This window comes from Drosophila obscura, unplaced genomic scaffold (assembly GCF_018151105.1).
Source record: "Drosophila obscura isolate BZ-5 IFL unplaced genomic scaffold, ASM1815110v1 contig_73, whole genome shotgun sequence".
In the NCBI taxonomy this organism is placed as follows: domain Eukaryota; kingdom Metazoa; phylum Arthropoda; class Insecta; order Diptera; family Drosophilidae; genus Drosophila; species Drosophila obscura.
This window is the reverse complement of record NW_024542865.1, coordinates 6,802,282-6,815,277: the sequence shown is the minus strand read 5'-3', so window position 1 is coordinate 6,815,277 and position 12,996 is coordinate 6,802,282. Positions and strand designations below refer to the sequence as shown.

At 43.6% G+C, this 12,996-nt stretch overlaps 1 protein-coding gene across 1 annotated transcript in view; it reads right to left on the bottom strand.

Moving 5' to 3' along the window:
* The window catches only part of LOC111067047 (irregular chiasm C-roughest protein), a 28,779-nt gene that overhangs the window by 14,337 nt on the left and 1,446 nt on the right, over window positions 1-12,996 (bottom strand). Inside the window, exon 2 of the mRNA XM_022356071.2 lies at window positions 3,926-4,003. The gene's annotated coding sequence lies outside the window, so the exon portion shown is untranslated. The remainder of the gene's footprint in view (window positions 1-3,925; window positions 4,004-12,996) is intronic.

The window sequence follows — 12,996 nt, the reverse complement described above, 5'->3', positions numbered from 1 at the left end:
GCTTCAGCTCCGTGTGTTGATGGAGGGGGATAGGATAAGACGACGGAAGGCTAAAGAAACTACGAAAAAAAAACTTGTTAACCGTGTATAATTAAAGCATCTGGAATCGATCTGACTCTCATTAGCATAATTCTAACATAATTCCTGACATGGCCGGGCATAAAATTATGAAACGAACCCATAGATGTAGACGACAGACAGACAGACAGCCATCGCTCGCAGTGCCCAGCAGCAGCCCAAACTCCAAATAAAATCATAAGAGAAAATGATGACAGACGAGCAGGAAAAGGTGTATACCCCTCACTCGTACACTCTGTGGCATTGTGGATTGTGGATTGTGGACTGGGGGCTTGGTGTTTGGGGCTTGGAGTTTGGGGATTCGGGGAGAGTCAGAGCCACAATGAAAGTTGCTTGGCCACATCGAAGCTGAATTTCAATCAGTAAATTGAACACCTGAACTTAACTGATTTCGTGGTTGGTTTTTTTTATTTTTTTTTTCTGTTGTTCTTCTTCACTTCGATGTTCGGGGAGAAGATGTGTGTGTGTGTGCCGCGACAGCAACAAAAGGCTAGGGAAGAACAAGTTGAGGTCGGGCAGCAGCAGGAAATTAAGCCAGGCCAAGAAAAGATACTCTGCTCTGGGAGATACACTGTCACTGCAACAATGACAAGAAGAAGCGGCTCTCAAAAGCGGGGCAGTCCGGCCAGCAGCTGTCGTCTCTCGAACAGAGTCTTTGGGGTCTGTCTTGTGATTGGGCTCGGCATCGGCTAGAGGTTCGGGGTTCGGGGGTTTTGGTTTTTGGGTTTTGGGTTCCCCAGTTCGATTTCGACTTCGGCTTCTCCACTTTATTTTAGCATTTTTTTCAAATTCATGTTTATGGTTTTGTATTACAAGCGATCTGTGCCCGTGCCTGTGCCTGTGCCGGCGTCTTTCAGCCGAGAGTCCGAGATTTGTATAACTTTGAGCCTTATTAACATATTTTATGCTCCATTCGAGTTCCATTCCAAGTCCAAGTTCGCCCACACACATATCCAAGCATTTTTTATTATTTCACTTCATTCCGTTGCGTTGCGTTTCGTTTCGTTTTATTTCTCCTCATAGCGGAGAGCGTGTGGGCCGACGCTTTGACATAGATCGATCCAATCCAAGCCACTAGCCACCAGCCGGAGATAGAGTCGGAGTTGGAGCCACGCGATTGGCAAACAGAGTGAAAAATGTCGATGTCGAAATGGAAGTCTCGGACCAGCAGCAGCAGCACCAGCTCGAGAGTTGTTTCTGGAACTCGGGACTATACGAGGAGTAGGAGGATCTCTGAGACAACCAGCCAGGCTAAGCATTAAAATACAAATATATGTATTTACCAAGAACTAATAACAATAAATAAATTAAAATGTATATATAAAATAAAAAATAAAAAAAATGTATATAGTATAAAAAATACAAAACAGGAAAAAAAACATTCAAATAATATAATAAACTAGTAAATTAATTCATAAATAAATAAAATTAATAAATAAAATAAATAAATAAATAATTAAAAAATATATATATATATTAAGATATAAATAATTACTAGGTAGCGTACAAAATTATCCCAAAATTGATTAATTAAATTAAGCCGAGAATATCTTTTTTTATGCTGACTAGTAAACTAAATTTTAAGTTTTTTCTAAACTTGTGCCGCAAGAACCAATTAATAAACAATAAAAAACTGGCTACCTACTGGTTACACAAATTCAGTAGATCTTCAAGATCCATTGACAAAGTTCCCATGGCTCCCATAACTCCCCTAGTTTACCGCTAAAATACTCACATATTTAGTGTTTTCTTTTCAAATTATCATCCATCCCACCTAAGCATGCTCGTAATGCAGCAAACGTTGCGACAACGACAGCGACAACGACAATTGCCTGACCAGAAAATCTGTAAAATCTTCACTTGACAGCTGTCACAGGTTTGTTTTTTTTTTTGGGTACCCTGATACCTGGTTGGGGCACCACAAAAGCCGAAAGAACGAACAAGGGAACGTAACGTAACGAGAAGAATAAACAATCTTGGCCGGCTGCTACCTCATCTGTGGCTCTGTGGCTCTGTGGGCTCTCAATGGGTTATTCCTTTGTCCGTTTTGGGGGCCCTGCCTTCATGCGGCTAATTGAGTTATACGAGTGTCCCCCATCCAGAGACCCAGCCACATGACACTGCAGCAAGTGCAGGGCCCCGGAAGAGCCGAAAAAAAAAAAAAAACGAAGAGAAGCAGAGAGCAGGGAGAGAGGACAGAAACCTATTTTAAATCGTACACAAAAAATATCCACAAATACAAATCAATTCAACAATAAATAAGAGCCACCAGATGCGAGAAGAAAGAGACCTTTTTCCGCCGTACAGACACAGGCACAGGTACAGGTACAGGCACAGGTACAGGTGGGGCTCCCCCACTCCACTCCACTCCACTCCGATGCCCTATTCCTCCATTCTGCTGTGTGGGGCCACACAAACAAACAAAAAACTTCGACTTGGTTTAGTTGGTGCATTCAGTTAGAGGCGATGCGATGCGATGCGACGCGACGCGACTCTACTCAATTCGACTCGTATTGAAACGTGTTAGAAAAGAGCAATAATAATGAACACAGAGCCAGAGCCACAGACAGAGCCAGCGAAAAGGTGCAGAGGCAGAGAGACTAGAGACTACAGACAGGGAGACCCACCAGATGCAAGTGTCTCAGATACAGATACAGTTTTCCCCGATTCCGAATCCGATTTTGGTTCCAGCGACCCACTCAGAGTTGTCAGGTTTTTCCTTTTTCGTTTGATTGCTTTGTGGTCGACCGTTATATTGGTGGGTTGTGTGGGCGTTACCTTACCCTTCCCCTTCCCCTACCACGCGCTCTCTTTCCGTGTGTGGCTTGCAGCCAGCCAGCCACATGCACCAACAAGCTGCTGCCACAACTGAGACAACTTCCACTGGCGACACCTTCAGCCTGTCTGTGTCGACTAAATCCGATTATAACTAATTATTATGGACGCGAAACTCGAGGCGGTGCAGGGTTGCCACACTGATTTCGGTTCGCCAAGGGCTTGGCGTGGGCTATGCTTTGTGTCTTTATTTTCTCGCTGTTTCTTTTACAATTTTGTTTCGTGCTTTTCGTATTTTTATTATTACTATTCGACATTGTGTAATGCCACTCGCATGACCGTAACAAAAGTGCTTGAACCCATACGATACTTGTACTGGGAAATCTCCAGCCAGAAATCTTCCACAAAGAAGAATTGTGCAAGATTCAAAGAGTACTTAAGTATTATGGGAATACACGGGAATACGGGCGGAAAAAAGCCCTGACAATCGAATTATAGCAATTGGTTTGCAATTTGCAGTGGAAATTAAATTACAAAAATTAAATTGTTTTTACTTGCATTTCACCTTTGGTATTTGATCTAAATATATTTTATGTGTGGAACAAATATATTTCATATTCAGATTAAATAAATTTAGTACCAAATTTGGTTTATCTATTTTAGATTGTTTTATATTTAGATTAAATACTTTTTAATTAATTTATCTTTATAGTTTATAATTCATATTCAGATTAAAAAAAATTTAGTACAAATTTGGTTTATTTATTTTAGATTGTTTTATATTTAGATTAAATACTTTTTAATGCATTTATTTTTAAATCAAAGTGAAATCTATTTAATTTTACCTTTTTTTGATTTAAAACCGAATACTTAATTTATTTGTGGCTTCTTTTTAATATGCCATTTTATCTGTCAGAACTTCCAGCTCATTTTCTTGCCTGAACTTTTGGTAAATAACTTCTGTCTGATATGCAAATATTCTCAATAAAAACTGCTGCCACTTTTCGTTATTTCTTTGAATGAATTCCCCCAAATATTATTGCAGCCTTCTGAATCTTATAGTTAGATTTACCTCTTGAGCAGAGTTTCTCTGGTTCTCTGGCTGTTGCGCTGTTTTGTTTTTATTGGTGCTTCGTCTGCCGTTGGAGATCTGCAAGGAAAACAGAAAGGGGTAAATTCAGATGGATATAAGTCAGATTATTAGTTTAATTCCCTGATTCCTGTTGTGTTGTGTGTTTCGACTTTCGACTTCTGGCTATTTGTTTTTTTTTTTCCAGCGGATTCTCTTGTGCGTTTAATTGTTGTTCAAAATGCTTCTTGTTCATTGGCAATGTTTTTGCTGTTGTTCCGCTTGTTCGGGCTGTGGGACTCGTTGGCTGTTCTGTGTTCGTTCGTTCGTTCGTCTTCATCATTTGGCCATAAACACGCACAGGCCGTGTTTGGCAGCGATGGGCTTCCGCATTCATTGCTCTTTTATAGGGCACAAAATGTTTATTAGACATAATGTACCCCACATACCCAGAGTACTACACCCATTCCAGTCCATTCCATTCCATTCATTCATCCTGCCCCGAAAAACTTGTCGGGAATCACGCATATTTCGCATAAAAAGTCAACAATCGACATTTTTATGCAACTTTTCCTTTATCAACCCCACCCCCCCGAACCACCCATCGTCTGTGTGTGTCACTGCTGTGTGCTGGGTGAAAGGACCTTTGTCTGTGCCTCCTTTACTCTACTTAATTTTCTATTATGATCTTCGGTAATTGTTGCAATGAAAATATATTACGAGCAAATGGTTGTGGGACTTGGGGGAGTTGGAGAACGGCTCTCATTTTTTTTGTATATTGAAAAAGGATCGACTGAGATCCAGATACATATGTACATATGCATGCATGTACATATGTATTTGTATTTTGTATTTCCAATGGCATGCAAAGGCCTGCAACAAAAAATTGAAAAATTGATTGAAGCATGAGACCGACCCCCAAACACCTCCAGCCAGAGCTGAGCGGAGTCATATAAGTGTAACCACAAATATGTTGGTAGCTGGCAGCTCCCCCCGCCATCCCTCTCACACCTGAGCCAACCGACTGCAGGCCATGATTCATGGAACATTCTCTACGATTATTCCTTTTGCATGCCTCCAAGGAGCAAGCAGGAGTGCCAGTGTGCGAGGGTTAGAAAAAAGATATATGTAGGTATACACAGGGATAGGAACAGGAACGGGGACAGGAACCGGGACATGAACGGGGGACAGGGACAACATGCAACACAATAAAAATAAATATACAGAGAGCGAGCCGAGCAGCAGGAATGAATGAATGAATGGAAACAAAAAAACAGAAAAGAAAGTACAAAACGTGTGTGGCACGGAAAGCCAAAGCCGAATCAGGCGATTGTCTCTTTTTCCAGCTGCTGCTGTTGCTGCTGCTGCTGCTGGTGGGGGTGGTGTGGGCAGGAGGACTACAGGAGGTGGTGCAAACGCACTCCAGGACATGGCAGGACAGGACTACAAAATGGATGAACGTGGCAACAAGCGTTAAGTGGTTGCCTGTTTGTCGCTCGTGTACTTGGAAATGTTTTACAAATTCAACGGCAGTCGGAAGCGAGTGGGTGGGGAGCGTGGGCCGGGTATCAAAATGGGAATAAATAAAAATATCGAAATCAACTCAGAGTTGTGTGGAGTTCTGGGCAGGGCGTTCAAGGGGAACCCAGCCAACCCGCCCCAGCTGCTGCGTCAGCTGTTTCCTACCACCCCCCCACAGTACACATATCCCGTCAGATCCCGTCAGTCAGCTGCTGTCGAAAGTGCGCTAATTTAACGATTTACCCAGGAAAAAAACAACCTCCACAACGGGGGATGGGATGGGATGGGATATGCCGTGGGGCTGGGGGTTCCTCCAGATGGTAGACAATTGCATGACTCATACGGGGCGAGGGTGGACTGCGATTGGGTTCGCCTTTTGCTGATGTTTTTTCTTTTGGGGGTTGTCCGAGAACTGCTGCTGCTGCTGCTATGCGTTTCTACTCGTTAAAACTAAACAACAAACAAAATCGAAACTTAAACTAGAGCACAAAGGCAGCTGGAACCCTCAAAGGTGGGGGGTTGTGTGGGGTGGGCCATGGGGGGGTTGCAAGGGTGGCTGCATAATGAGTCATAGCCCAAAAATAACCCAAAAAAAAAACCAAATGAATTATTTATTAGAAACATTTTCCCGTAGCATTTCTAAGCGAAGTGAGTTCATTTTATATATATATATTTTTTTTATATTAGTAAAGACAAAAAAAAGGCATAATAATAATATTAAGGAACTGCTGAGAGCACATTTAAAATAAAAGAAATTCAGAAAACAAATAATGTTAATAATTACATTAAAAAAAAATGTAAACTAAAATGAAATTTATAATATATTGCACAAATATTTATTTATTAGTTTTCCATTTAAATAAGTAAATAAATAAATAAATTTACAAACTAAAAAAAAATATTCTAAAAATCCTTTTTCTCTTAAACATTCCACAGACAAAAAAATTGAAAAAATTGAATAAATGTGCTAACGGAATGGTGTTTGTTTTTGTTTTTGTTTTGTGACTTTAGAGAGTACAAAAATAATAATAATAATAATTATAGCTTTCCGTTTATTAATATTGTGAGTTAATATCGATGGGATAACGCTGCCGCCATAGGCCATCCATGCGATAATTGATGGTTTAATTGATTGATTGTCTGTGCAACAAAAAACCAATGGAATATTTTCTGCAAAACATTGTTTTATATACATTGTTGCTGTGGCTTTTGTTGTTGTTGAATTTGGATAACAGCAAAATTCTATTAGCATGTAAAATGTGATGGAACCTACCCCGAACGAGAATGATTTGCGACCGCCCCCACAAAAGTTTCCTCTAATCAATGTAGGGAATTTAGTTGCAATCTGATTGAAAGATTTTCTTGTGAAATTCAATGGGATTTCTGCCCTCCCCCAACCCCCGCCTGGCTCCAGGGCTAGCACTTTCCTGTGCAGATCTCGTTCTGCAGCAAATTTCGTTCCGGAGCGTACGGCGTGTCCGGCTATCGTCGCTCACTGGCATCTCGTGAGAGTTGTTTGGCCACACACACAAGACCACAAATATTTCATATGCTGGCCAGCACCCCTGCCCCTCCCCCTGCGCCTGCTGCTATCGTATAACCTCTCAGGCCACGGCCCCGGTCGCTATCCTAGGCGGCAGGCGGCAGAGGGAAAAGTTTTTCGGCTTATCTAAATGCCATTTTATTTTATTTTTTTTTTGCTGCTTCTTCTGCTGCTGCTGCCTGGGCTTGTTCTTGTTTATCTTGTAGATACATCTTTGACGGAGCCGAGCTAGAGGGAACATTCTGCGGTCAGAAGTTGTCAGTTGATAAAAATGCTGTGGCCAGAGACGAAGACGGAGACGAAGAAAATAGAGTCAACGATAGCCAAGTGGAAGTGGAAGCCCAAAATCCACTTTGGCTAAATGTAAATATTAAATTTGCGCATAATAATAATAGTATGAGCCAGGGACAGAAGCGGTAGAAGGGGCAGCTGGAAAGGGATGGACATGGACATGGACATGGACGGCAGAAAGACAAAACTAAACCAATCGTCCAGTAACTGCCAAAAACTAAAGTGAATTCTCACAAAGGTCTTTCTCCCGACAGCAGGCGAGGGGCAGTGGGGCAGTGAGGCAGTGAGGCAGTGAGGCAATGAGGCAGTGAGGATCCAAGGGAGGACATGAGCTCGTCGAGCCATAAAAAGCTGACTGCGGCAGGGACGGGACTATGAAGTGCCAGCAGAGCCGCAACGAAGGTCCTCCTCTCTCTATCTCTCTCCCCGGACTCGGACCCGCAATTGACGCGCGCGCCACGTCCGCGAACGAATGCACAGAACGGGCAGCGAGAAGGAGCACACAAAAAAAATGGAAGACGACTCCATAATAATTTTATGCGCTTCCAAAAAACTTCCGTTCAGTCATTGCGTTGTGCTTCCGCCGTGGAGTCGCGAAGGCGAAGACATCGCACATGGTTTACTCCCACTTCTAGTTGTCCTCCGACTACTCCAACTGCTATTTAGAGCTGCGCTTGGAGATGGCAAAGGGACAAAACTCACGAGCTGAATACGGCACAGAAAAGATGGAACAGAAAGTTTCATCTAAAAGTTCGCCACCCTCGAAATATTATGCCATCTCCTTTTGATATTTCTCTGGCACGAGTTTCATTTGTATTTCATTTCAAAAATGTGTTCAAGAACAAGAACATCGTTTGTTGGTGCGGAAATGTGATCAATATCATTTTTTAGAGGCAAGGAAGTCCAAGGAAGTTTTGACTAAAATATTGTTGTATTTCTATGCATTTTATATATGTTTATTCAATTATTAATTTAAGGCTTAATACAAAATATAAGCTGTGATCTTTGGCTCTGCTGTTTATATAAATTCCTCCAAAGCAGATCTCCAGCTATCGAGACCGTACGATCACGCGTCCATCTCCAATCCCTTCGCGTAGCTCCCAGCCACCCTCTTGAAATTCGGATGCCAAATTGCCATAGAAATTTTTTGTAGATATTTTCTTCTTTCTTTTGGTTCATGTTTTTTTTGTTGTTGTTGTTGTCTGTTTTCTGTTTTCTGTATGTTGGTTGCCTGCTTCACTTTACTTCTGGCCCGTCAAGCTTTTCCTTTATGGTTCCTGTTCGGTCGCTGCTTTGGCTTGATTTTTCCCCTTTTCCGAATGCGCGAGGGGCAGAACAGAACAGGACAGGACAGGAGAGGAGACTGTGACTGTGACTATGGGTGTGTGAGTGGGTTGCTGAATGAATGAGCGAATGAATGAATGAATGTTCAACTGTCACTTCCGTCAGGCGGGCCAGCCAAACACCCACCCACCCAACCACACCCACACACCCACACATCAGCATACATTCCTTACTCCATGGCAAGGAAGAGGAAGAGGAAAAGGAAAGGCAAGGAGCGAAGGGTTGCAGCAACAACAACGACAACGCGTCAACATTGTTGTTCCTGAAAGTGGAGAGGGCGAGGGAGAGGGCGAGGGAGAGGGCGAGTGGGAGGGAGAGCAGTAACACGAAGCGAATACGAATAGACTTCTGCGTCGAGGCTTCTGATACTCTCTCGAATCACTCGAATATAGTCAGCCGATTATCGACACCTGGCGAACCAAAGCCGCGAGAGTCGCAAAGTTGCGCCATGGATACCCATGGATTTTTCACCGAGAGCGTGGAAATTGCAGCAGGAAATGCTATGATTTAAATTTTAGCATTAATGTAAAAATATTCGATTTAAATATATTTAATGGGCATATCAAATAAATACATTTCATAATTAAATCAAATAAAAATAGATTTAAATTATATATCTAAAATATATTTTCCTTTTATATTCGAATGAAATCGTAAGGAGCCTCCATTTGGGCAGTGTATAATGACATATTCAAACGCAGCGCGAACTTGACGACGCCCCAACGGAGTAGAGATGTTCCACGCCAAGAAGCTACTTGGATTGGTTCGGGGGTAAGCGAAAGAAATGTTGCAGGGTGCGGCAGGGTGCGGCAGGGTGGACATGAGAAAGAGCGCAGGAAGTAGAAGCGTTGCCAGACATTTTGACAAAGCTGACGACAAGGACATACACTTGTAATAACATGAAAAGGATATTGTAAAACATTTTCATAAGTTATTTCAGTTTTCTTTTCTCTTGGCTTGACTCGAGTTCAATTGCTGCAGGAAAATGTTTTTGCCCCCCCAAGACGGATGGAGGGGCGCGAAAAAACAGAATCATTTACTGGAATGGCAGGGGGTGGGGGGATCATCTACATATATAGTCATGGAGATGGGAAAAAAGACTCCTGCCACATGCCACTCAATTAACGTTTTGTTGTACCCTGTACCCAATTAAAAGAGTTCCTGCCATTAAATTTCTATTGAATCGCACAGCTAGTTACCCCCTGTCCCCCCTTCGCACCACCATACTCCCTGCTTTGTGCGTTCAATCCTATATCCCCTCATTCTATTCCAATTTCTAGGCCATATGGCATAAATTTCGCCTTCGACTTATTCCCAAAAACTATTGTGCGGCATTCAATGGCCAACAATAAGGAAATTTTATGCCCATTTGAGCTCAGTTTTGCTGGATCTCTTCTCCCCCCAGCCCACCCCATTTGTGCTGCTGCGATTTTAGACTAATTTGATGTTTGTCTCCATTCCGCGTGGCCTGTTCTTCCTTTCTTCTCCTTCTTTTTTTTGTTTTGGGCCGCCTGCCAACCCTCGCAAAGCGTTGGAAGGGTGGGCCAGCAAAAGCCCGGAACGGAATCACACATGACCGGGGCCGTAAGAGCAATCTTCCCCCCTGCCTCACTGCCTCACTGCCTCACTGCCTCCCTGCCACCCACGCCACTTATTGACTTGAGGAGCTACCAGGGGGCACACTTCAATCGGCTGCTGCTGCTGCTGCTGCTTCTCCTCCTCCTGCTGGCTCTGGTACAACTTTTCCCATCAATGACTATTAATTGGCATTCTCGATGGGATCTCTCTATAAAACGTATCGATGGGTGGCAGTGGCAGGGGCAGGGGCATGGCTGCTGCTGCTGCTGCTTCACTTGCATTAAGGCGGCGCCATTAAAGCTCATCAAAAATGCAGGCCAAACCCCAAATGGGGGAATGGGAGGGTGGGTGCCTGTGAGGGAGGCACTTTAAAATGCCGCTCTCATAGATTTTCATTTTCCATTTGCACTTTGTACCCCTCCCCATCCCCATCAGCATGAGCATCCCTGAAAAGTGCTGGAGCTCTTCAGCTGCTGCCTCTTTCTGCTTCACTTATTTTTTTTTTGGGTCAGGCCCCCCACCCCCCATTCCATGGCCCATCTGTGCTCCCCCCCTCGCTGGCTCCTAATGATGATAGCTTGACAAATATTTATTGCTTAAGCATTTGAGTGCAAATATTTTAATTAGTCTGGCGACAAGACAACAAGCAGCGGACACACGATGAACGGAACGGAAAGGGACAGAGGACAGGGAACAGACGGGGGGGGGGGTCATGCTGCTAAAAGAAGAGCCAAGAACCAAGAAGCTGATGGCTGTGGATCTAAGGCCAGAGGCTGCTGCTGTTGCTGCTGCTGCTGCTCATGACTGGGAGGCTGATGGCTGGGAGGCTGATGGCTGAATGCTGGAAGCCGCTCTTCATCGCCTGATGAGGCTTAATGAACTGCAAAGCGGCTTTCAATTGTCTTCAATTAACCAAATTAACCAAGGGATAAATTGTTTTCCATTCCTCTCACTGCCTCGCATTTTTCCCCTTGCCGCTTCTCTCGCTGCGATGACTCGAGAAATTAGTGGAAAAAATTAGCTGTGAGATGCAAATCTTTGATGGATTCCAAGCTGAAGCGTAGTCAAATCGTTTCGCCCACCGGTTTTGGGCTACTTTACTGCCATCAAAGGGGCAGATGCTTTCTGTTCTCGCCCTGCAGAATATTTCAGACAATTCCAAGAACAAAAAAAAAATGCCCTTCAGACAGCAACAAAAATTAAAATGTGAAATCAAAAATAAATATGAAGATGTTTTGCATTTACTTAAAGTTTCTGTTAAAACGAATTAAACTTTTCACTTTTACATTTACATTTAATGGTAAAATCGTGTTATTATTTATTGAAAAAAAGGCGAATGTTAAAGCACTGAACAAGAAGACAGCCAATCAGCTTCTTTTACTTCTCTTTTTTTTGTTTGTGCTCATGGGGTGCAAAGCCCAAAGGGCTACAGGAGTACAGGGGTGGGGGGGGGGGGCTGCCTACCAGGCATCATCGTGGGGAGCCTTCCTGCGCCAGTCAAATCAGTGGCAACGCTACAGCAGAAACTGTCAAAAAGGCTGACAGCTCTCAAGGTGAGGCGGCGAGGCGGCAAGGCGGCAGCACCGAAACATAATTTGTGGCATGCAAAGAACTAACAAAGCGACAGCAGCAGCAGCAGCAGCAGCAGCAGCAGCAGCAGCAAAATCAAAAAGAAAGAAAACTGAAATTGAAAAGGAAAAATAAGTTTCGACATGCTGACGAGGACGCGTCAAAACGATCCAACAAATGTTGGGTGCCGTGCCCCAAACGCCAGGAGACGGAGGCCGTGCCACGGCAATCAATATCTACAGCAACAGCAGCGACAGCAACAACAGCAACTTGCGACATGAGCATGTTGCACTTCCGTCGGCCTGCCCCTGCACCCTGCCACTCCCACCCCACCGCTCAGCCTGTCGATTGTTTCAGACGTTTTCAGCAATTTGCAATGCCAGCAAATTGGGCCAAATTATAAAATCAAAAAAACAAAACAAAAAAAAAACAGCCCTACATATATGGAGCAAAAAAAGACAGCCGATGCCCGACTGAGTGATACCCATTAAAAGTGATTGAATATTCAGCATTTTTGAACAAGTGAAATTGCCACGGCTTAGCCTGCCTTTTTATGGCATAGCCCTCAACGCCACAGGGTACACAGGGTATATACCAAGAAGTAGCAGCAAACTGTGAAGAATCAGGAGCTGGTGCCAAGGAAAAGGTTAGCCCAGAAGCGCCCAGCAGCAGCAGCCAGCAGCAAACGGAACCAAAGCCCAGAGCCAAAGATGAAACTTTTCTCTGGCCCTTTTTTGTTTTGTGTTGTTTTTTAATGACAAGGGACAGGTGCGTGTGCCTCGGTGTATCTGTGAGATACAGATCCGAGCCGCTGTGTGTCTGTGTGGAGGAGCTTCTGGGGCCGTGGCAGTGGCATCATTGACACTGCAGCCTCGAGGCAAATCGAAGGCACAAATACTAAGTGAGGAAAACTTGTTTCGGTTTTTGTTAACCCCCCCCCCCAACCCCCTCTGAATGTATATATTTATATAATCTTTTTGTACTAAATGGCCTACGACTGATAATCGTTTTGAAGTAATCATAAATCATGCAAAAGTCGGTAAGAAGAGCTGAAAAGATGAACAGACTGGAGGCAGAGACTCAAGCAGAGCATTTGAGGGGGGAGTGGGGGGATGGTACTATCAGTTTGATGGTATGGTAAAGATGGGAAAAAGTCAATTAAGGTCTGGTGGCCAGGTGGCCAGTTCTAACGCAGAAGAAAGTGTAAAGCATTAAGAGGAAATCATTT